Below are 25,539 nucleotides of genomic sequence, written 5' to 3' on the forward strand. Positions count from 1 at the left end.
GAACAAAGGATACACTTTTCTCAAGCCATAGTTTAATGTGCATGAGGTCAAAAACACTTTCCCACCAAGGTTCCTGTCACTTGACCAGGACTGTATACTTAAGATGGACACCCACTGCTTAGCTGGTGTGAGACTAGATTTCTTTTCTTCCCATGCAGCACAATGTTGTTCCCCCCAGCAACTCTCTTTTCCTAAAAATACACTTTTCTGGGGGGAGGTGAAGTGGAGGCCTGGAAACATTCTTGTAGCACCACTCTTATAAATATTGTCTACCACTTGTGTATTAGGAAGGCTATCCTAGGTTATTAAATATGGGAGTTTTTTCCTCCCTGTGTATGCACTTTTGCAGGCAGATAGTTTACATAAGGACGACATAAAAAATGTTTTGTTGAATGTTTCTACTGCTGGGAGTTCAATGCAGTGCTTGTGCTCCTTCTTGAAGCTTGACACAGATGTTCAGGTCACCTCTTCTGGCAGGTTTTCCCTAAGAGGTGTATTGCCAGTCTGACCAGAGATAGTTTGAGTTTTCTGGAATAGTATGGTCACACTGATGTAGTAATGCACTTAATCATAAACATCCAAATGCTTGGATCCACACACAAATATGTGAGGCTGTTCCATTTCCAAGGAGCACTAAGTATAAATGATGGTTTCGAATGGAGATGGGGAAAGACACATAAAATGTGAATATAAAAAGATAGGACTTTTTATTTTTCCTTCATGTTCAAGCTGTTTCACAAAGGACACCCTCTCCTAGGAATCCAAAATGTGATCTATCATGCTGTTTACGAAAATGTTTCTCTGTTCCAGTAAAACCCATGGCATGTCACCATTAAGATACATCAGCTCGGATGCCAAGAACATTTGTAGCCTATACTGTATGAGCACACACATACTAATTGCTGTTAACCACCACTTTCATCATGTTTCCACAAAGCTGAAGATAAACAGACTTTATAAGGCATACTTTCAGTCTAACAAGCTAGCTGCTAACTCTTTAAACCAAGTCACACCTGCAGAATTATCCTCCAGTAACAGCTGTAGCTGTCGGGCACATGGGTAAGGAGAATTCATATGGCGCCATTAACCTGGCTTCAAGGCTTTAAGTGATGGCTATCAGCAAAAACGCAGATGCAAAGCAACACTAGATGTCTTTGTCTCTAAATCTTGGGAGAGCAGTGCTAAGAACTGCTACATTATTTTCTTGCTGAAGTGGAAAGCATAAGGAAGAAATTAATTAACTATAACAATGGTTTTCAACTTTCAATCTGAGTATCCCTCAAGGCACTGGGATTACTGCTTAAGGGTTCTCAGCACACATGCAAGAAAAGCAAGCCTCCTAGCCATCAGCATCCACATCATGAGAGATTTTTTACTTTATTAAAAAACCCCCGATCTGCTTATTAAAAAAAATTCCAAACAAAACTCGCAACCATCTGCAATCTCTCCACAGGAATCCAAACAATCTCCTATAAAACCTCTGTAAGAATTTAGTTTGACTGCTCTTTCACCAAACTTATCTTTACTGCATCATGCATTTTTAATTATTATCAGATGCCTTGTTTCACAAATCACAGCAAAATCAGCTGATGGGTATTTCAATAAATAACCTTCTGCTACTCTGCTAGCGGACTACAGAAGATGAGAAAACCGTGGTGGTGTATTTGGTAAGTTTCTTAAAGACTAAGATTTCTTAAAGTTAACAAACTAAATGCCTTGTTTCCAAAACATCAAGCTTGAAGATGTTATAACTACTCAGCCAAATTTTTCTTTCATTTGTATATAGTTTTCCTCTCAATAACAGTTCATACAAGGTTCCTTCCACGCAAATAAAATAGAGAACATTCGCTCGTTTACATAAGAAGAAAAAATAAAGCCTTTGCAGAAGTCCACCATGTACTGTTTTGTATTTTTATATCTGTTGCATTTCTTTCCTTTGCAATTATTTCTTTCTAACAAAAAGGCAGCATGGTGGTGCAGTAACTGATTGCATACAATTGACTTTTACATAAATGTGCCTATTCCTAAGCATGTAACATGCTTCCAGTTAATAAACGCCTTCTTTTTATAAAGTGTGTTCCACCTCCTCAGATTTTCACACATCCTTTTGACAAGCTACACTTAGCAAATACTGAATTTCTTGTAAAACCAAGCAGTGCAGGACAGAGGCCCTGGAACTGTGGAAGGCAACTATTTTTGTCTGACTGTACTTCTGCTGTACCACTCCAAACTCTTAACCCAAGTCAGCCAAGAATTTGTGGGCAGCAGAAGGGGAAAGAGCACAGAGAAATAAGTAGACTGTGCTCAAGCAGAGAGGATCTAAGAGACAAAACAATGTAAACCAGACATGTTCTGCAGCACATACTTCAGCCATATCCTCCTACACAACATTAGTTTTCATTTGGCATGCAGCATGTAACTGCTTCTTATCTTCCTCTCTGCATGACTTAATATGAAATACTTACTGAAGTATTATTAGGGCTTCAGGGAATCACAAAAGTGGACATCATGTAAGTAGTACACTGAAACGATAGCACTGTTCCACTTTGCTCTTTAAAGCCTGAAATCTCTCAGAGAAGGAAAATCCCTGCCCACTGCAGGGTCTATAGGGTTGCATCCAGACAGGTTTAAGTATCTCCTGAGAAGGAGACTCCACAACCTTTCAGAGCAAACCGTGTCAGTGCTCTGCCAGCCCCAAAGTAAAGCAGCTCTTTGTCACATTCACATTGACCTTTCTGTGTTTCAGTTTGAGCCCATTGCCCCCTGCCCTGTCACTGGACACCAAAAAGAGCCTGGACCCACCTTCCTGAAATCCACCCTTAAGATACCTGTATGCATTGATAATATCTCTTTTTAAAATAAATAAAAATAGTTCATTGCTATAAAAGCATCAGCCCAAAGATCAAATTTTATTAAATAGAGCATTAAAAATGGAGATTTAAAGTCATCTGTGTTAACCTGAAAAGAATACCAGCCCACTCGGTCTCTTAAAAGATCAGATATGACTTTTTGCCCTTCCTTAAATTTGCAGAAAACATCTCTAAAACCTCATAGCTGAGTTAACACCCGCTAGAAATATTCCATGTCAGTGTTTTCCCAGTGAGACTCTATACCATCTATTTTCCCATCTCATCCCAGCCAACAAGCATCCAGATTTTCCACTTACTCACTCCCATCTGTTTCCTCAGGACCCCAGTAACAATACTAAAGCACAGTCATGTACAAAACCTGGGTGCCCATGTTGATGTATCCATGTAGAGGCATTGCCAGATCGAAGCATTAGGGAATATCAATATCCAGTACAAGCATTTTCAAGAGCACAGAAAGACCTTTCACCTTCACTGTGAGAAGAGCCCCATGGGAGTGTCTAATTTCTCCCTGTCCCATCACTATAAACTACTTCTATCTATATAATTAGGCATACAGATTTGGTTTGATTACCATGCTTGGGATTGTTTACACTAAATCAGCTTTGTTTCCTTTGTGACTACATAGAAAATTGTTTTTCTGGCGTTGCTCAAGAATATTTTATCTCTAAGACACACTAAGAGGAAAAAAGGAGTATTCAAAATTGAACTGAGAACAACATGGAATTTTAAAACCAAAACAGATGGAATAAATTTGGGGGTATGCTAACCCCAAATGTTTTTCAAGTACAGTAAAGTTTCTAGTGAGAATCAGACTCCCTTTTAGAAAAAAAGATAAATGAAACAGATGGACATCTTGGAGAGAAGAAAAACCCAACACACATATAGTGATCACACACAGCAACACCAACCCAACAAGAAACCATTGAATTTAATAAAACCACTCAAAAGTAGAGAAAGTTTTGCAATTCAATAAAGTTCAATAAAGTAAAGCCCTAACGGATGGGCTTTGTTTTATAATTCATAGCCACAATAAGAAAAGAAGGCATTTAACTGCCATTTCCCTGAAAGTAAAATCCACATATGTTGCTCTGGTAGTGAGGTCAGAGGGTTCACTCAGAGTCCATAAATATATTTTTGAAGCTAAAGGGCAGGCAGCATGGGTTCTGACCCCCTCAAACTAGAAGATAAAGTTACCTCCAACAAACAGGCAAATTTTTGAAATGGGAAGGGAAATGGGAATTCTCATTCTAGTCCCAGCTTTTTTAACACTAGAAACATGCACATCTGTGATTAATAGACTGCTTTTTTCCCAAAAAATAAATCAGCCATGTTAAGCTAGTTGATGACTTGAAAGACTCTGCTTCATATTAACTATTTCCATATTGCTGTTTTTTTGAGTTTTACTGCAAGGGGCTATGGAACCCATGGCTCCTTTACCTACAGAATCAAACTAAATCTGCTCAATGCTCTGCACCTCTAAACACAAAATGTTCCAAAATAAAAAATAAGAACATTTCACAGACTCTGAACTCTGAAACAGTGATGAGCAAAGACTGAAAAGTGGAGCAAAGCAAACTTGGTAACCCTGACTGGCATGTCATTCTGACACTGAAGATCTGCCATACACCATGGACTTTAGGGAACAAAAACTCATTCAACCAACCAAACAGCTGATCAATAAGATCTGCTGCAGGTACATTATGAGTGTTTGGGGAAAATGGCTGTTTGTTGGTACAAAACACAGAGAGCAAAAATCAACAGTGATGCACTTGAAGGTTTAATATGCAAGGTGGAGTTGACAAGCATCTAATGACAAAAGTTCGTAAAAACCTGCCTGCATACAGAATGATCACTTGTTATTACATGAGATGAGGAAGGCATGGAAAAAAAAGAGTGCAAGGATTATTTTAGTCATGTACACGTGCAGTTTCTGCCTGGGAAGTGCTTTTGAATAAGAGGTTACCAATCTGCCAAGACCATTCAGATAATTTTGTATGGGTCAGGAATTCCACTTCTCTCCTGCTGGGAATCCTCTTAAAAATATCCTTGCTGCCTATTTTTTGCAAACCAGTACTGGAATGTACATCAAAAAGCATTAGATGTATTTCAACTTTTAAAAAAGCTCTCATAACAGCAGTTACTATTTAAAGCCAATGCAGCTAAAGCATTATCAGCCTCGCAAATAGGGCATTTCCACCATGCCCTTTGGGAAGCACAGACTTCACCTGCAAGGTAGGTGAAACTTGCATAAAACTAGTTTCTTTAAAAAATAATTTAAAAAAATCACAAAATGCAGAAAGCTAGTACTCAATACATAGAAGACAATCCCTCAATCATATTTGTGTCTGGAGTAGAACAGAGCCTCCACTTCTGGTCAACAAACCTTTCTTGTCATTGTCTTGTCAAGTTATGCACTATGCTGAAATACCAGTTAGTAATCTTTTAAGTATATGAATAGACAAAGAGTTCAACTCCTTAGCACATGTTCCCTGATTAATAAATTATCTATATTGATTTTGACTGATACAGGCACTAGTCCAGAGCACTTTGATTTACATGAATGCAATAATTAAGTCTTCCACGTCATCAAGGGCTGATTATCTTGACATCAAATAGACTGAAATTCTAAGCTTGAGGCTAGATAGTCTTCAGCTTCTCTTAATGAGATACTAAACTGCCCAGCAAGCAATTAAAAAAAAAAAAAACAAACCCCAACACTGCCCCTAAGACTGTCAGCTTAATGACTTCCAAAGGTCTAATATTGAGAAAAGTCATTCAACAGACATACTTGCAACTGCTCTAGAGAAAAGAATCACAAAAACCCCTGAGTAAAAGCAAAAAGAATACCTTCTTCATTTGAATTTAAAAATTAGCGGTGTATGCCTCAGAGGTTTAACACACTTATACTATTGTCATGTTCTTATTTTTTTCTTAATACCTTCTCCTGCCTTTCTACTCCATAAATTTAAAACAAAGTTTTTGTAAACCAAGGTTTTCCAAGGTTTTATATTCAAGCTTTTAACTAGTTTCACATGCATTACAGAGTGTAGACAGAGAGAGCTGCAAATACAAATCCTATCTGTGAGCTAAACACCCTCAAAATTCAGATGGGAAAAAACCTCCTCTTAGAACTGCCGGACAACTTTGCATCCCCCACTTGTGTTGTTGTTTTCTGGGGTTTTTAAACAGGAAGAAGGCATGATAGTGTGCCAGAAAAAACCCTCCCAGGTTAACAAAAGTAGTTCTGTTTGTGCTTCGTGGAATTCAGACTACAGGGAAATAAAAGCTCAAATCTAAATCTTGTATACTGCTACAAGCACAAGGCAGCACTACAGGGAGAGTGGACTTTGTGGGGCCTTTCATTCTTTGCAGTAACTTGCTATTCTCTCCTATTTTTGGAGAGAAATACATTTTGTGTCACAAGTAGGAAGTATTAAGACAGACTGCTGAAGTTTAGTTTCACAGTTTGTGAAAACCACAAGCTTTTAATAGATTAAATCTCAGCTTCCCTCTATGCAGCCTATATTTTAATAGGCGGTGTCTGGATTTCAACTCTATTCTTTTGGCCACCTGTTTGTTCAAAGACAGCTACATCCATGTGCCTGGCAGGACACGCCAAGGACAGATTTATGTAATTTAGCAGTGTTTCTCAGTCAAGTTCTCACTCTATGCCTGTGTACTGAGCCATCCTCTTTACAGATCAAAGCAAGTGGCCTGATTATTTTAATATGATTGTCTCCCAATGGAAGGGAGTGTGCATTTCCCTTAAACACTAACTGCACAGGCACTTGCATGCTTTTATGTAAGAGATAATGAACAGAAACATTATTTTGAGGCAAAGGTTTCTCCTTTTTGTGCACAACCTCCAGCAAGTTCCCTCAGGCTATCTGGGGCCATCATCCAGTTACTTATCTGTCACACTTCACCTGTGCCTCCCCTTATAGGACATCATTTTACATCAGTGTGAAGGAGCACAGAAGATTATTTGCTCTGCAGACCTACAATAGGCAAGATTTTCAGTGACAGATGTAAGTAACATATTAATAACTCCCTCATAGGGGCTGACACATACCATGTAATGTAAGAAAATTAAGGTGACACCCTTCTTTCATTAAACAGTTGAGAAAGTTCTTCAGAGTAAATAGTGAAAGAAAATGAGAGAAATACTGCTTTTCTATATTAGCAAGCAGGTTTTTCCACAGCACCAATGCATTTTCCCTATTTTGCTTTAAATACGGGACCTTGTAAGATCAAATTCATCAAAGTTTCACAAAGACTCTACTACATTCCTCTTTTCCAAAGCATAGCATTTTTGAGCTTTACAACAGAGAAACAAATATTTTAAACTGGCTGTACACCCGATACTGGCATCTAGCTATTTGAGCTAGATGCCAGTATCAGGTATACATCTAGCTATTACAGGATGACCACAGTAGAACTGATGAAGGCAAGGCCCAATCACTCCTCTCTCCAGAAGAATGGATGCACAGGAATGTTCCCGGCCCAGGGCTGCTGCCCCCTCAGCACCCTGAGCTGAAGGAGCTGTGTACAGCTGCTCCCCCTGCTCCCCAGCACTGCTGCTGCTGCTGGAGAGCTGAAGATCTCAGCACAGGGAGCTGTGGAGGGCACAAGGCAGCTACTGAAGCAGCGGGAGCTGGCAGCACTCGCTCCCTTCCAACTGCTCCATGGCACAGCACTCCCTGCCTGTGACAGAAACAAGCAGCCACCCAGCACAGAGAAATGACATCTGAGGCAAAGAATGGAAAAAAAGGGAAACAGAAACTTTGGGCCCGGGCCTCTTAGGCAGCATTGGTGCTTAAGACAATAGACAGAGTTTAGCTGGCTGCTGACAATCCATCAGCCTTGTGCTTGCCATGTGGAACCCACCTCCCAGGAGCCATGCCAAGGGATGCCAGCAGCAAAGCTGCAGCTCTGCTCATGGCAGAGAGCTGTATGTCACACACTACGAATGGGAACCACTCCTGACAAGATTCGTGATGAGCAGTTTCAGATCTTAATTGGGGCAACTGCACAATTAATTCTGCTCATCTGTTACTGAGCTGTAGGGGTTTTATCATCTGCTACTCTAATTTTTGCTGTAAAGTAAATTTTTGCTCATAAATGGATAAAAATAAACTCCAGTCCTACAAATACAGCTCTGAAGCAGCAGAGCAGCTCATCTGATATGCCTTGTGCATCAGTCCAGAAGAGGAAGATTATGAACAGACATGAAACAAAAATGTCCATATCAATACAGATAACAGAACAGCCAACCAAAAGGGAGTGGAGAAGGATGCATTCAGCAAACCCTCAGCTCTGCTGAAAGCAGAGAAAGCTGTAGAGGAAGGGAGGAAGAGAAGCAAGTCTGCAGAAATTGCATGAGGAAGAATCATGATCTCAGATGTTATTTAAAGCAACACATGCCATGCTTTCCTGTGCAAAAGCTCAGCAATGCAGGGCATGCCAATGGAAGGAATTTATCCTACACAGATTTTAAAACAGCCCCCACTACTTCAAGAAAAAGGTTGTATACTGCTAAGATATTGCAAAAGCAAGTTTTAGCAAGTCTGATCTCCAAAGGAAATAGCGAGACACAATTCTGCTGTACTACTGAAATTGAGAATGTACACACAGACAGGGAGGAAATTAGCTTCCACCACTTCACGCAGTCAATATAAACAAGTCCCACAACTACAAAGGCAAAACTAATTCCACACAAAATCTGCATAAATGCTGAGCGAAAAGTATTTTTTCCTTTTGTCCAGAGGTTTGAAAAAAAATTCGAACAATAACATACTCTGCAATGTATTTACGAATGTGTGACATCTAGAAAATGAAAGTAGATGCATTTTATTCTCTCTTGAAATGCCTTAAAAAATTCCAACACATGAGAAAACCTCCAAAAATTCTCTAGTAAAACTGACAGAATATATGATGAGTCACTTTAAAACTTTAAAAACACTTTAAAACACTTTAAAACACTTTAAAACACTTTAAAACACAAAGGGTAGATACTATTAACAATTGCTAAGCATACCTTCATGTGTACTAGTAAAGTTTATAAAGAGACGGTACACAGTGTTAGTATTAAGTTACAAAAACAAACGAACTTAAAGAAATAATGTCTTTATCAAATTTTGTTTGTTTTAAACCCCTAAGTTATTAGACTACTTGTACCAAAAAATTACTTGTTTCTTGTTCACCTACAGCAGTTACACATTAACCTAAATACACATAATAATTCAACAGCAATTTTAACAGTCTTTTTTTTCTTTTCCCCCATCCCCTTGATTCAAAGCAGAAGAGCTCATTAGAACAACTAGCAATTGTTTGGAGCCACAGCTTTAGCAACAGCTGTACAAACACATCAATCTCAAGTTAGGAACTCTGCCATAAGCTCAATAATAATAATATACTCACACTGTTTAGCTTTGGGGCTATTACAGTAACTTTGGTCATTTTCTCTTTCCAAATGTTATACTGTTGTAGCCCTCAAAAAACACACTGAGAAAGACATTTAGGGAATTGGGAGCCAAGAGGGAATTGCTAAAACAGTGATAAAAATGGGTCCTCTAAAGTTCCTATAGATAAAAAAAATGATGTTTCCTCCTTATCCAATTAATTATATTGGTGATAGAGATTCATTATACAATGATGTTTGCTCCTTTGCCAATTAATTGATATTAGTGATAGAAATTAATTGCACAAACATTACTTTGCATCGTAAAATGTTGACCTTTTGGTGCACACACTGGAGCCCTTGTGGCCATGCCGCTGCTTTCAGCCTCCCCACTGTGAAATGAGATGACTGTAGGTGATGACAGACAACTTCCTCCCAGTGCAATCCCACCTCAATACCCACATTACCAAGGGCAGACTTAGATGACAGTGATTAGAAACTGAACCGGTTTTATATTTTTTCTCTTCAGATGGGACTGTAACCTGAGCAATACAATGAGAGCACATGTGATTTTAATAAAGGTCAGTCACACTGGAAATACAAGGGGTTTTTTTAAACAGACTCACTGTCAAGGTTGACTAGCAGAGAGCTATTGGAAGCCATAATCCCTATCTGCTGCAGAGATGCATTTTCAGGATGAAGCGTTTTAAGGGATTAGGAAAGGGGAAGATACTGCTCAACAAATCTATCAATTTTGAATACAGACTGAGTTAAAAGGGGAAGGATAGCTCCTTGATATAGTGTATTTTAAAACTATATATACAGTTATAAAGCATATAAAAATATATGGTATATATAGTAGAGAGTTTATTATAAAGTATTTTAAAATTATAAATTAATGGAAGATGTGACATTTTATCTCAGTGTGCAATTCAAATACACTGAATATGGAATAAAACACTGAATACTGAAAACAGAATCATGGCCATGTTTGTTAACTTGATTACAGTCTCTTCAGGAATAACATATGCACTGCTGAATTTTTTTTGGCATGATCAAGCCCCTATCATGCACATACAAAAAGCTACATTTTGTCATGCAAATTCCATTGTTTTTGTTTCCTTGAATTTTCCCAATAAAGTCTCAGGAGGAAGGTGATGCTGTGAACTGCCTTGTTTACCAAGTCATCTAAATTCCAATTTCTCACGTCATTCTCCAGCTCCCATCCATCTAATATTACTTCAGTTGCCACAGAAAAATTATGTGATAAGATCATGGGAGAGCTGTCCAAAACTGGTTTGGATGTAGGAAACAAAAGGGAAAAAAAAAGGTTAAAAAAAAAGTAAACTTCTTTTGAAAGGCAATTAAAAGGCAATAAACCAGAATTCTTATTACTTGCTTTAATTAGACATGAAGCAGAGGAAGGAAAGGAAATCTGTAATAATTTCTACAAAACAATAATTACTGCTTTTTTAAGTTATAGACTCAAATGTAAGCCTAAATTTAGCGGCAAATAACTTATCTGGTGGAAATTAATAAATTTAATTAGCTTCTAATAATTTTTCTATTGAAAAAAACATTTCTTCTTTTCATGAAGTCCCCAGCATTTCCTACAGTGCCTCTGGACAGCTGATCTCTATGAAAGTCTTCTTAGGGCAAGGTACTCCACATAATGTGTAAGTTGGCATCTTTTTGTAACCACTCACTCAAGAAGATTGACTGGAGGGGTCCAGTCCCATGTCCAAATGCAAGGAAACAAAAATTTAGTTAAGTGGTTTAGTAAGCATACTTAACTATTCTCTGTGAGGAAAACCAGCTTTCACAAGGGAGGATTGTTAATGTTACTGATGTTGTCTTTTCAAAGCAGAATGGATGTACTTTTATCACCCAAATTCTCTTCCTCTCATTACCTCCCCTAAAGGAGAGTCAGCACAAGCCTAGATGAGGAAATGCAATGGATTGTTACAGCTGCTTGTAGCTCTGCTCAAAAGCAGATAATGAGCATAATGCTCATTACTAGTCTTGCAATGAGCACCTAGAGGAAACTTTCATTATGTAAGTGATAGACCAATCTTATGGCTGCTGCTTCACTGAAGTATTTGTTGGAAAGAGAGTTGTAACACAGCAAGAGGGAAATTAAGTTGAACTGCAAGTCAGAACATTTCTTCTTTGCTCAGCTTAAGCCCATCAATTCAATACAATTTTTGACCATGATACAAAACCCTATGCATCAGATGCTTAAGTACAGGTACTCTCTGAGACAGCTGACAAGAAGGTAAAGATGCAAATATATTTCTGGTATGAAATCAAACTCCACCCTTCTTTCCAAAGCTTTATTAATATTCCTTCTGGTCTCTCTCTGGGAAATACTAAATCTCTTGCTATTGACTGCTCATATGATGTTCCATCATACTTTTGAAGAGAAATCTAGAAATTCTTCACTAAGTATTTTAATTATGCTTCACTAGCAATACACAGGAATACAGACATCACAGCAAAATAAAAAAATGCTTATATATAAACATTTTCTTCTTAATATAAAATGGAGTTACAAGTCCTTATTACATGAAGATTGTATTATAAACCTAAAGCATACATTTTTCTTTTATATCTTTAAAATAAAGTTAAAACTCAGAACTGAGTAGCTGGTTTGAGAGTGAGCTGGGGCTAAAAGAACCATTTAAAACTACTCTGTTTTCATGCAGTACTTATACAAAGTCTGAGTGGAAAGTGCTGCAGTGGAGGGAGCAGACTTGTAAGGATTAGAGACAGAAGGCTGCCCTCGGTTAACTCCATACACACCTCTAATCCACACTGCTGCTCAGTCAGTCTTGGCTTATTTCAAAAAGCAAGTAACCCACCTAAGAGCTACAAAAATAAGGTTTTCAACAGACTAAGTCCAGTCCAGTTGAAAGGTCCAGTCTGATATATCCAAATTAAAGGAGAAAAAAGTTGGAAGTGGTTGAGACAAAAATGTGGATAGCTGTGGATCTTATCCACCCACTCAGAGCAAAAAACCCGAGTCTCGAATATTTGGTTCACAAATAGGGATGGCAATTATGAAAGGACATCAGTATTTTTCTTGCATAAACTCCTGTACCCCATAACATTTTGCTGTTGTTGTTATTGTTTTTGTTGTTCGTGTTTTTTTAAGGGGGATCTTGGTGTGTGGGAGGAGGGAATGGTGCAGCATTTTCCACAGGATGTACTCCAGGTCTGGCTGTCTGTGTGACTGCTGGTGTCGATGTACAAGAAGCAGCTGGATCATATGTGCAAGCACAGGGTAAATAAACTAGCAGTACCTGACATGTAGCTCATTTCTTACTAACCATGAAACAGCACCTCCAGCTAACTCTGGCAAGTCCTGCAGCTTAATGATTTGGAAAAGCCAAGAACAAGTGAGCAAGGACACAGAGGTCAGGGAAGCAGCACCTTTGCACGTGTAACTTTATAGCTGCTACATGAGCTCAGTTTAAGGAGGAATTTTGCTGCATGCTCTTGGTGGAGATAGAAAGGCACACACAGCACATACTTAACAGCTTCCATCTGTATTCTAAAAGAATAGACTTTCAAAGTGTATATGTGAATCTATGCCAAGAATTACACCAACCCATTAGTAATAACTGGACTCTCCCACTGCATCCTCTGAGTTCAGTCCTCAGAGATTCTTATCCTCTCTTGGACACCATTTGCTAACAATTACTTTACAGTAAAAGCATCCTGTTTTATGGATGAATTATTTCTGAGGCTTGATATATCATAAAATGTTATGAAAGAGGAAAAAAGAAACATAGTTTGACTCACATACATTCTTTTAAGCAATCTACTGTACATATAATAAATGTATTTCTTCAAAGCTAATTCTCTATTCTTTCTCTACTCCTACAATCACCTTTCCTCCTTCAAAACCCAGCTCCCAGATGGTTAATAACTTCAGGATGAATCGGGGTGTTGTACATTTATTCCCTGGATTTTATCCATGAGATTTGCCTCTTAAATTTCCCAAGTGAAATATAGACTCTCATGATCCACTTAGGGACTAAAACACATACATGCTATTGTTTCTTCCAGCTCATAAGGTAACTGAAAAAATATGTTATTTTCAATATTCAGTTCCAGATTGAAACAATCTCTCCAGCTAGATAACTATAAACAACTTTAGTATTTATCTTGTCTCTCTTGTCTCATATGCAAAGCATTTTTAAGTTAGAAATGGGTGGAATTACCATGAGAATTGGTTTCCTCAAACCAACACCATTGCTTTCTCCAACTGATGTCAGATAAAGGCAAAAATACAATACTTACATATTAGTTTTAGTAGTTTCTTGCCAATCCATTACTCAAAGCCCTATTTTCTTTCTCCCTATATCTGAACAAGTTTTTCTTCATTCAGACTTGATGCATAAGTGGGGCAAAACCTCAGATCACTTAATTATGCAGGAATACATAATTACTAATTGTGCATGTATTCTAACAGTTTAATGAAAAATGTACCAAACTTTGTAATTCCTTAAAAAAATCTTTAAGCAATGTTGAAGTCTTCTACAAATAAAATCATGCACTGGAGTACACTCTGAATATTAAGTCTAAATCCCACACTACCAGTTTTAACTTTTCAGTGGCCAGTGATACTACAGATACAATTTTTACTTGTTCCAGTTCAAGAGATGGCACAGCTACAGTTATGCTGCGTTATGCAAGTAAGCTTTGTTCCCCTATTATGAAAGACTATTGAGCCTCCTTAGAGCATGGTCTGTGTGCATGGACATCTGTTTTTAAGACAGAGAAAGGGAACAATGAAGAATGTTTGTGAAACCATGCATGTCTGCCAAGCAAGACTTCATATGTGTCTATGATCTTAATTTATGGTAATAATGGAAAGCATCTCACTGATAGGAACAGACTACACCCAGCACTTTATAAAATGTTTTGTAAAAATTATTTGGAAGTAAACTAACCACTGCAACACCAAGAGTTTAAAAGTGAAGCAAGGGAGCTACAGCAAAGAGGAGAATGCAAAGCAATAAGAAGGGGAGAAGACTGCTGCCGTGCCATGGACAGACCTCCAGCAGACTAGGTATCACAGCTCTGGGGGAGCACTTGCTCTAAAATATTTTGCTGCAGAACATTCTGCCTATCAACTACTATTTATAATTGACTCCTTTCACTCCCACCTTCCTGCAAGAAGTACTGTAAACCTGTACTTGCTTACTTCTAAAGGCTGTAATAATTGCTGTTTAAGGAAGCGACTGTGCAGCACTTGGGGGCTACAGAGCAGCCTTCTGAGAACACAGCTCTATTGCTGGAGCAGAGATGACAGCCTGCTAACATTCACTCCCACTGGCTGGAACTCCAACACCCCGTTACCTTCTGCGGATCTGCTCAGAGGTACAACCATCCACTGACACACGACCCTATTTCAGAGGTCTCCGATAAGATTAATTCCCATTACACCCTTGATTTCATGTTTGCAAGCCTTCTACCACCCTCCTTCTCCTCTCATCCATCCGTAACTGTAGTTTGGATATTATCAAATAACACTGATTATAACTTGCATTTTGCTGCTTTTTTTGAGTATCTGCACACAGCATACAGCAAGAGGTACGTAAGAAGGCATCCCAACAGGTGCACCAGCTCCAGACACTAAAGGTTAGCACTGTTTTGTTCTGGAGATAGTTCCAACATTTTAATGTGTATCATATAAACTCATTCAGTAGCAATAGAACAAATGCCAAGCATAAATATTGTTTCCTGTTAAAAATTACAAAGGAGGAATGGGAGAAAACCCAACAAGAGTGAGTTTACCATGAACATCCTTACCCTTACCTCTGTGCTCCTCCAGTCGAGACTGAAAGAGCACAGCTTACCTCCATGTTACCTCCATTTCAGAATCAATGCTGCCTCTAAATAAATTTCACAGACTCATTTATTTCCCAACTGTCCTTTCTCTTCAAGCTCTATTTCCCCAAAAGCATTACTTCTCAACAACAGTTTAAGAGAAGTGACACACACTGTATAATCTATGATTTCTTTGGTTTAGCAGCAACATTCTAAGAAAATTTCTGCTAATCTCTTAAAATACTACCATTAATAACATTTCACAGAGCAAGAGTTACCATTTCTCATTTCCCTAGATCAATTAAAAAAACCCCATAAAGTAGCACATGCCTCTTATAAGCTTTTTCTGAAAGAGTTTACTGTATCTCAGTAGTTTACATAGAAGATTAATTCCAACACTGCTCCCTTTCCCATATAGGTCCTTTCTGTAATACTCTGTTTTTCTGGCTGGGGTCAGATCAGAAGGAGGGGAGAGCAGAGAGAGAAGAAGGAAAAAGAAAAGCATCCAACTAAACTCTCGTGATTTGAAAACATCCCACAACCAGCCAACCAGCCTGCCTCCCCCTTCCCATCGTATCTGTAGCGCACATATTTGTACCTAAATCCAGGATCCAGTATTTACAGCCACTGGGCTGCCCGTTGCCGCAGCAGGTAGGATTTACTGAGTGCAGAGATCCCAGAGTGTCAATCTGTTTAATCCTGTTCGGCATGGTGAGCACTCAGCTGCTCCGAGCCCCACGGCTTCCAAGGAACCCACTCGCCTGCAGCCCGGGATGGGTTACAGCTTCTCCCGAGTGTCACCCAGATAACGTTACAGGCAATGCCATCAGAATGAGGAAGTCACTCCTATCTTCTCAGGCTGGTTTAGACCCCTGCCTGCCGTCAGAGCAGCTCCTCTCTCCTCAGAGCAGGGATGCTCTCCTCTGACTCACTGAACACAATTCCAGTCTTTAAATTCACATGTGGGAATAGCCAGATGCAGCAGATTACACTCTACCGTAACTACCCTAATTGAGGCTCAGGATGATCTAAAAAATACAGCAAGCCAGCAATTTTTCCTCTCAGCCTTCAGAAAAGATGCAGTCTAGTACCCTACAAAGCTCTATAGTAACCAGAATGCACAAATGAACCTTTAACATCTCTTTTTATTTTACACTGCACAGTTAGTTTTTAATGCTTTAGCTAAAGGCATAAACAGAAAAAAAGACGGACATTTTCCGGTCAGCTAAACCATGCAGTGCTTTCCCTGGAATTTCCAATTCTCCTTAAACAACAACAGATTCTGTCCTTACCTTCACCTTAGCCTTGTTTGTGATAATCAATCAATCAATCAATCAATCAACCAAACCCCACAATACTAGAAAATCCATACCATTTGATAATTCAAGATCTTGCCCTGCTTTAAACTACATTGCAGATCTGTTTCACCTCTGAGCTCATACTCTGCAAGATATATTTCTAGTTCATTAAGCTGTCTTCCTGTTCAGTAAACTGAGAGGGCATGTACTTTGGGTTTTGTACATGCATTCTTCACCTAGCATGCCACAAAAGCATTTGTCTATAAATATTAAATTACATTTTAAATTTTTTTTTGCTATGCAAACTTAGAGAAGATGTTTGGTTTCTTCCCCTGAACACATTATTAGCTAATTTCAAAGTAGCTACATAAAGCTACATGCACTAGATAAACAGCCAAAGCAAGAATTTAAATTTTGTAAAAACAGAAAGGAAATTATTCCTAATACTATATGACCATGGGAAAAAAAAGCCCAAAAATGAGATTGAACAAACAATACTATACAGTACACAAACACGTAGAGAGGGTAAGAGGACAATAAAGCAGTGAAGGGGTTGCCAATGACACTAGCACAAACAAATGCATGTAATGCAAGGATAAATAGGAATAATAGGAATAGGAATAATGCAAGGATAATAGGAATTTTATGTGGAACTGAGAGTCTGTAGGGTCCCAGAGTCAAAGCAAGCTTACTAATAGCATGTAACACAAGTTGGGCACACACACCTTATCCTGCGGGCAGTGTTGAAGAGTTGTGGTCACCCTGCACCTGAGAATAATCTTTCGCTTTTTAAGAACAGCTAATCTAAATTCTGAATCAGTTTTTCCTTCATAGCCTCCTGCACTGAAACCATCAATTCTCATTCTTGATCAATTTTCTTTTGACCCAAAGCAACTTTCAAATGACACTGAATTCCTAAGGGTGGGGGTGTTGTGAGGGGGGCCGGCAAGGCAGAGGAGAAAAACCTCTCTTTCTCCAGGGTAAGTGATCTTTTTGGTTTACCACCTACAGCGAGACTTCCACTAAGGCTAGTTTAGTCATTGTGAAACTGTAGAATATCTGCAAATCACTCTAGTTACTACTTGAGTAAGAAAAAATAAAATAAATTAAACAATCAATTTCTATTCTCTGCAACCATTCTCATGCATATTGAGAATTCTCAAGAATATCCAGCCATTCCTGTTGCGGTAAAAGTCTCAAACCGTTAACTAACATCTGGTTAGATAGGTTATCAATACAGCTTTGAAGTACTGATTTCCATATGTAAGAAAACTTCTGACCAAAAGACAGCAAAATTTATACATAAAACTGTTTTTAGATTGGTTTTATTTTGCTTTTTAACTGCATGAATACTGCCCTTATAAAACTGATAATATATGCAGGAAGATATTATAAATGCTCTGGGAACCACATCATTTGCAGCTTGCTATTGCAAGAAGTTCTTCCGTTCCTACTGAAAGCAAACACTGTTATTTCTAGGTTTTGCTTTGATCCCTTCTCAGTGAAAAATCTGACAAGCAAATCAATGGGGTGAAGGAGAGAGAATGACCACATGGATTATCTCAGAGTCATATTTCACAGGTTACATGGTTAAGAAGAAAGTATCATGGATACACATTTGTCTTGGATGACCTAATTTTGTAAAACAACAATTGCTGAAGCAATTGCTTCACAGCAACACTGGAGTGGAGACAACAAACCCCACATGAATGTGGTGCAGATTCACCAGGCACATTAGGTAAGAATTTGGTTGAAAAACATCTCAAATATATATACTGAAACAATAGCTACAACTTCCTTATGATCCAAGGGGGAGAACTCAGACTTGTGAATTTTTGTGAATGTAAGAAAAAGGCAGGTGGCTTCTGTATCACAAACCAAATATTTCTTAATTTAAAGGCAGGGACCATTATGCAGTACCACTGTCACCTCAGATCACATTTAAAACACCTCAAGATGTATCAGAAATCTCAGTTTCTGAGACAGGGACCTGTATCAATACATGTAATTTTATGCCCAAACAGGCAGCCTATTAATGTCTTTCCATGGTTTACTTCAGGCTCTACCACAAAGCTCTCTTTGTCTTTTAGCTCCATCCGGTTTTCTGTATTCCAGTGCCATATCCTGCATTAGCTACCCCTGTCTGCTAGACAGCTCTTCCTGCAATCCCTTGCATCAGCAATTTTTGTAGGAACCCATCCTTGGTAACAACAAACCAGTCAGGTAATCTTAATTCCACAGGCAGGAATATGTCTACATGGAAAACATCTTTAGGAAAAAACCCAGCTGGGTACAGAGCACAGGCTCAGTGCACAAGAGATTGGAATGCATGGGGTGTTGCACAGCAGCAGCGAGCTGCCCCTGCTTCATCTGCTGCTCAGTATTTGAGACCACAGGCCATCAGGAAAACAAACTGTGATGAAATTACTAACGAAAAAAGCTCGTATATTGATCTGTGCCCGTTGACAAAAGTTGGAATAGTTGTGGCTGGTTTTTTTTTTTTTTCAAGTAAAAGTAACTTTTCATTTTCATAATGTTTCATGCATAAATCTGAAATTAAGTTTTCTTGGTTATATACTTTATATAATATTCTTTAAAAGAAATCAATAGTTATCTTCATTTCTGAAAGAAAAGTAGGTCCTTAGCAATTTAAGATCTTTCTCAGTTACTTAGAACTGGGACAAAATAATGTCCAGGTGAATATACTGTCTATTGAAGATTTTAAATTTCCTGGCCAAAAAAGCCCACTCATTTTTAAGACAGCATTTTGTAAGAAAGACTAGATCCCAGTGATTAAACAAAGAAACTAAAGAGGAAAGAGCCCAGCTAGCAAAGCACTCAGTGCACATCCCAAGCAGATCAGGTAGCACATACTTTTTATGATAGACGCAAATGAAGCATCAGATGCCTGGATCTATTACCACAGTGAAGGAACGGGATCAGCTTTCTGCAATTAATCTCAGGGATGGACAATGTCAGCCCCCCAAAACCATTTTAAGGTATTAACATTGTGCCAGCTCACCCCAGCACAGATGTAACAGCTCACCAGTCTCTGACATTGACAGCCAACAAATTAGCTCATTACAGCTTCAGCTTCTCACAGGTACCAGCTCTGAACTGCAGCGTCTGCACCCACCATTTGCCACTGTCTTAACTTCCTCATGGAAATGCTACCTTGTGTGAGGCTTCTATTAATAGTCTTGCATGTAAGAAGGGAAACATTCATCCCCTTCTTTCATTTAACAGGACAACTGGAGTTAAGCTGACTGCATTTCTCATACTCCTAAGATATTTGCATGGCAATAGAAATATACAATAGAATTACATTGAAACACAGATAAACAGCATTCCAACTTAATCTTTGTAAGGCCCCATTGCATTTTGCACCATCTTAGTGAAAACAAGCAGAACAAGACAGGGAAGCTAATAAAATACAAAAATTCCAAATTTAAATACCTATTCTGAGTTGCCTCAGAGCAAGAAGCTAAAGAGCTAACCTTTCTTCCTTAATATCTATCTTGGCAGGGTGGGGAGGTGTCTGTGTCTGAAAGATTATAGCATGAGAAAACACAGCTACAATATAATTTTTAAGCAAATCTAAATCTGTCCTCTCCAGAATCTTGCCCCTCATATTCCTGACATTCCATTTTAAAAAGTAATTAATAGATTTTGGAACAGTACTACAAAGTTACTTAAAAAATTCTTGTTCATCTTAGGAGGGGAGAAACTTATTGTAGATAACTGAAATTAATAGAAGTGAATTCTTTATTCAGTTCTGCCAGGATCTAAATGTCCCAACTTCAAAACAATTTTTGAAGTGATCTATGAGACAAATACTTTCACGATTTAGTATTGCACAGTTCTTACAATTTTGAGTCATGTTTCTGCATATGGGAGAGAAAAGATTCAGATTTCTAAAACTGAGCTAGACCAAAGACCACCCAGAGCTAGGAGACAAAGTTAGACATAAATCCATAACTATTAAAATTATTGAACTAAATAACATTGCACAAATCAATAGGAATTTTATTTACAATATGTATTTTGCATTTAAAAAAATAAATCAGGCTGACTTTCCATACAAATTCTATCTTTGGCAGCTTAGGCACTCTACCCCACACCAGAATACTCCAACACAATCAAGAAATTGTAGAGAGCAAAACCACATCAGTAAATAAACCTGAGGTTGAAACTTCAAAGGTGAGCTCCCACACTACCATGAAAATTCCGAAAGGAGCCTAACTTTGCCTTTTCCTCAGTGTACAATGTGTGCACAGTTTAACTGCTTGGGGTACAGCTGCACCACTAGGATCTGGTTTCTTTAGCCCTACACACAAAGATCATCCTGTTCCCAAAAAACAGCCTCGCTGCTCCTCAGATAAATAACACTGCCAGTCTGCAAGGAGCGGAATCATTACCACAGCAGCTCTTTGGACTTAACATTCAGAGTGTTGTTTCCTGTTCTTTACTACCCCTGCTGCCAGCTGCCAGAGACACTTTAAACTCAATCAGTCAGAAATTGTATTGTGCAATGAATTGTGTGAACATTCTTAATTTGAGATTTCCAAGAGCTCCCTTCAAAATACTGGTAATTTTCAACAACAAAAAAAATCCCAAACAAACCAAAAAGAAACACAAAAGAAACCCCAAAAGAAACAAAAAAACTTGCAACCAATAGCCATCTCCAACTAAACACACCGGCCATCCCACCAGCTGGCAAAGCTGAGAAAAGTATTTTCTGATTGAGGGGTAAGAGATACTTTTATTTGAGTGATTTACAGCTTTCCATTCTACATCTTGGGTAAAACATTTGTTATGAGCAGCTGATAGCAGGACACTGAAGTGCTCAGGCTTTAATTAAAAATATTGGGAAATGAATCATGTATTCAGTCATCCAGGCTAGGATCTAAACAAGTCCTTCCTGTCTCCAGCTTTGCAGAACATGCCCTAGCTGCTGCTCATGCCTACAGTAAGAAGGAATATCAAAAAGCACATGACACAGTAAATTCTCTATCCATCTTAATCATTTGGCTAGTATTTACTTGAATTTTTAACTCTTTTCTGTGCTGTAGCCAAGGGATTGGAGCCTATATACCACTTGCAAGAGTGAAGAAGCCTTTCAAATAAATGGTTAGATGTTCAGTGTCCCTGGTCTTCTGTTTATCTGGAAAAGCTTTGGGAAAATTCTGACTCCTTAACACAGTCACCACTGCAGCATGCCAAACCAGCTTGAAAAATCCCAGCCACTGTCAGTAAAACCACAACAAACCCGCTTTAGATAATTCAAACAAAATCTTTTGGATGAGTGTAAGGAATTTTGTTTCACATACATTCAGTACTTAGCAAGGGGTGGGAGGGGGAGAAGGAATAGGCCATGTGTCATCTGTACTTTGGAGAAAATACAAAAAGTGTTCCAAGCAAGAAATATTTGCTGTCCTAATGAGACATACTGAAGAAACACTCAGTTTTTTATATTAACTTTATTGTACAAGTCACCCTTCATCATTCATTTTTTTTCTTTATTTCCACAAGGGGAAACAGCCGCTTGGTGTGAAAAAGAAATCTGGTCAAAACAAGGTTTAATTTTCCAAACCAGTTTTAGCTGAACATACAGTGGGTTTGGATTCTTTTTAGCATAAATTTCTTAGGTAATTATCTTAACTAAAAAATCATGCTGTTAAAGACAAAAGAATATGTTCATCAGAATGCTCAGAATACTGAATTGTTCTTGACTTAAAATTAATTTCTTTTAAGTCACTTGAAAGGAGAATGAAAGGAGTTCTACCAGATCAAACCAGGTCATTAACAACCCAAAACAAGAAAAGCAAAGCTTTTAAAATGGGACACGTACTCCTCGTAAGAAGTTCTGATGCTGAAGTTCCATGCAAATGCACCTGGACAAATTCCTTCTTTCTGCTGCTTGGTACTACCAAAACACTTTTCTTATTCTACGTCTAAGTTCAAATTGTAAAAATGCTATTTGGTTAGTTACAAAGGTTTACTTCACTGCTGTGTCTCCTCCTTGTGCCTCTGCTCAGTGCTGCTCACCACCCGTCCCTGTACGAGATCAGCTGCTGTCACAGTGCCCTGCTGGGTGTGGCAGAGGGAGCACAGCCACAACCCAACACCCTGCTGCTGCTTCACAAAGCAGGAAAGCACACAGGCTCTGAAAGCACCTGAGTGGATGGCAAAGAGAAGCATTTAACACAAAAAAAGAGCCTTGAATACTTTCACAGCTTCCTTTATTATACTGAAAGATACTTGAGCAAAATTAAACAGCCTCCTCAATTCCTCTGCACTGCAGCTAACAGGAGAGCAAAACCAGAGATGTGCATTTTCTCTCTCACTCTAAGCCTGGATTTCAGACGCCCTGTTTTTGTAAATCATAACCACAGATTTGTTACTAAGTATGTTTAAGTACATTCAGAGGCTAGCTTTACCACGGGCACAACAGAAAGGAGGAGCAAAAAAATGGGACTTACTATCCTTGTTATACTTTGTCTATCAGATGATAAAACAGAGAAACACTTGAAATTGTATAGTGTCACACTATTCCACAAATGTGAGAGGTTCTGTGTTGTAATTAACAAGTTTTTTATATCTACTCTGAATTATAAATGCAGAATAACTCAGTCCTGAAAAAGGTAAGACATTTCTGTTTGGGTTACACAGAATGTGTTCTATAACCATTTGAAAGAAAATTAGCTCTGAACCAAAGAAATTAATGTGATCACACCATTGACAAAATTGAAAAGTGCAAACTTCCTACAAATTACATCACCACCCCTTAGCAGAACTGTGTAAATGCAGTTATGAAATAGCCACTCTGAATCTGTACTTTTGATATTTCACTAAGTTACTACACTCAGTTAAGAAAACAATGCTTCTTTAGGACAGCAACTAAAATTCAGCTGCCAGAAAATTGCTTTAATTGACACAAAATTTTTCCACATTCTCTTTTTCTAGTCAGTTCCTCTTGAATAAAGCATGCCATTGTGGTAGAAGTTTTAGATTGCTAATAATGTTAACAATAACAGAGTAGAGTAAAGCTTTGTTATTCCAGAAACAGTAAAAGACAGTCAAACGCTGCTACTTTTAATTTACTCCAGTTCTGAAGACTGTAACTTCACATGGTCTTACAGAGGTGATGTGAATGATCACTGGATCCCATTGCCTGGGCTTTTATTCAAGCAAACACCCAGGACACAAAGAGAACACATCACACAGCTCCAGGGTACCACCTGCTGTAAACACCAGCTCTTTAGATGTTACTCTGAGACTGTAAACAGAGCTCTGAGCCACTGCTTTCCAGACTGACTCTGGCATGACTATATGTAGTCCTGCCACATCTTTAGGATGAAAGGATAAACACACCTAAGCCTGTTCTACCATATCAACCAGCATTTAAAATACATGCATTTTGTTACTCCTGAGACAATGAGAGAAGTCAACACAAAATGCATTAAAACCAGACAAGAACTAAGTCAGGCTATGACAAATTCTCTAAAATAGACTGGCTAATGATATTAAAATTTTAAGGTATATGTTAGCAATTTGGTGGTTTTCACCAGTCAAGTTCTTCCTGTTTATTACCACCTAAAGAATACCTCTACCTAGTCAATCAGTGCCCACCTGTCATGCTGGAGACCAGGGCTCAACTCAGCAATGGGGAGGTGATTCTTCCTCCAAGGGACGTGCTTAGTGGTGCACTTGGCAGTGCTGGGTTAGCAGGCAGGCTTGATGATCTTAAACCCTAGCAGCTTTCCTACCTCCAGCATATCTGTAGGTTCTTACATGCAGCTAGATTTCCCTGGACCCAATGTTTAAAGCCTTTCCCTACCACTGAGACTTTGAAGCTTTTACTAAATAATGAACACACACCGAATTAGGTTATGACCACAACCAGCATGGTGCAGCAAGTACAACTGGAGTTTTTCACAAGGAGAAAAACTTTCTTTAATTCCTTGCCATTTCTTACATGGAATAAACATATTTGGGGGCAAAAATCTTCAGCATTTCTGACAGCCCCAAAGGCACTAAGAGGAGTCCAAGACTTCAGGAATTACTTAAAACACACCAAATCTCTGCTAGCAATTCTAACTTTTAGCATAGGATCACAGGGTAACTCAAGTTCCAAGTAGCCTCAAAACCCCACGCAGTCCAACCTTCTGCTCCAAAGGATGGGTCAGTTGTGAGATCAGACCAGCATACCTGGGTGTTGTCCAGTCTGCTCTTGAAATCCTGACACACTTTAAAGCTCCTCTTGTAACGGAGACTATTTCTGCTGCACTGTAAATGGTTAACAGACAGCAGAGGTTGGCCACAGCTGGCTTACAACCACAGGGAAAAATTACTAGATTTTGGTTATCAAGGATAATTTGATATCAAGTTTACCTAAGATGATCCTTTACTATTTATGCCTGCATGTTAGTTATGCAAATGCCTTCTGTTGCTATAGGGGTTAAACATTATATATGTATCCTAGAAAATGCAGACTGCAAATTTCTGAAAAGCATTATCAGTATGTTTTCCTGGAATCATTAAATGCTTTTATTAACTTATCACAACAGCCTCTTTTACACAGTTTGCTCTAAGAATTCCATTGCTTTTTTGCTTCCTTGTTGGACAATAATGAATTTATGTTCACTAGTTGTTTCAGTTAGAGGAAAATATATTACTATTTGGACTCAACTCAAAACTAGAAGAAAACACAAGCAGGTCCTGAATTGCAATTATACCAATGTAAGTGAATATGCCCTCAAAATAGAAGTGAAACATTGCATAATAATGCCATCAATTTAAGAGATGTCAAGGGCCTCTGTAAAAAAGTGTCTGATAGTTATATTAAAAGTGATGCCTGATAGTTATATTAAAAACAATGCAGCATTTCTAGTTTAGCATGCTATTTTACTATTTGCAGGAAAACTGAAATGAAGTCAATGGAACACATTCAGCAGCCTCCTCAAAAAAAAACAGAATTGGAGGAAGTCAGTGGAACCCTAAATCCTGCTGGTTCCACCTGCAGGCACTGATGATGACAGATGATGTCATGTGATGTAATGTAATGTGAGGATGTCCCAAAAGGTGCACAAGCTCTAGCCTGCTCTTTAAGGAAAAAGAAGCAGCAAGCAAA

The 25,539-nt window shown here is 38.5% G+C and overlaps 1 protein-coding gene across 2 annotated transcripts in view; it reads right to left on the minus strand.

Annotated features, from left to right (window-relative positions):
* Positions 1 to 25,539, minus strand: part of TRIO (trio Rho guanine nucleotide exchange factor) — a 245,234-nt gene that overhangs the window by 36,269 nt on the left and 183,426 nt on the right. The window lies entirely within an intron of this gene.

The sequence above is a fragment of the Melospiza georgiana genome, chromosome 1 (genome assembly GCF_028018845.1).
Source record: "Melospiza georgiana isolate bMelGeo1 chromosome 1, bMelGeo1.pri, whole genome shotgun sequence".
NCBI classification, from domain to species: Eukaryota; Metazoa; Chordata; class Aves; order Passeriformes; family Passerellidae; genus Melospiza; species Melospiza georgiana.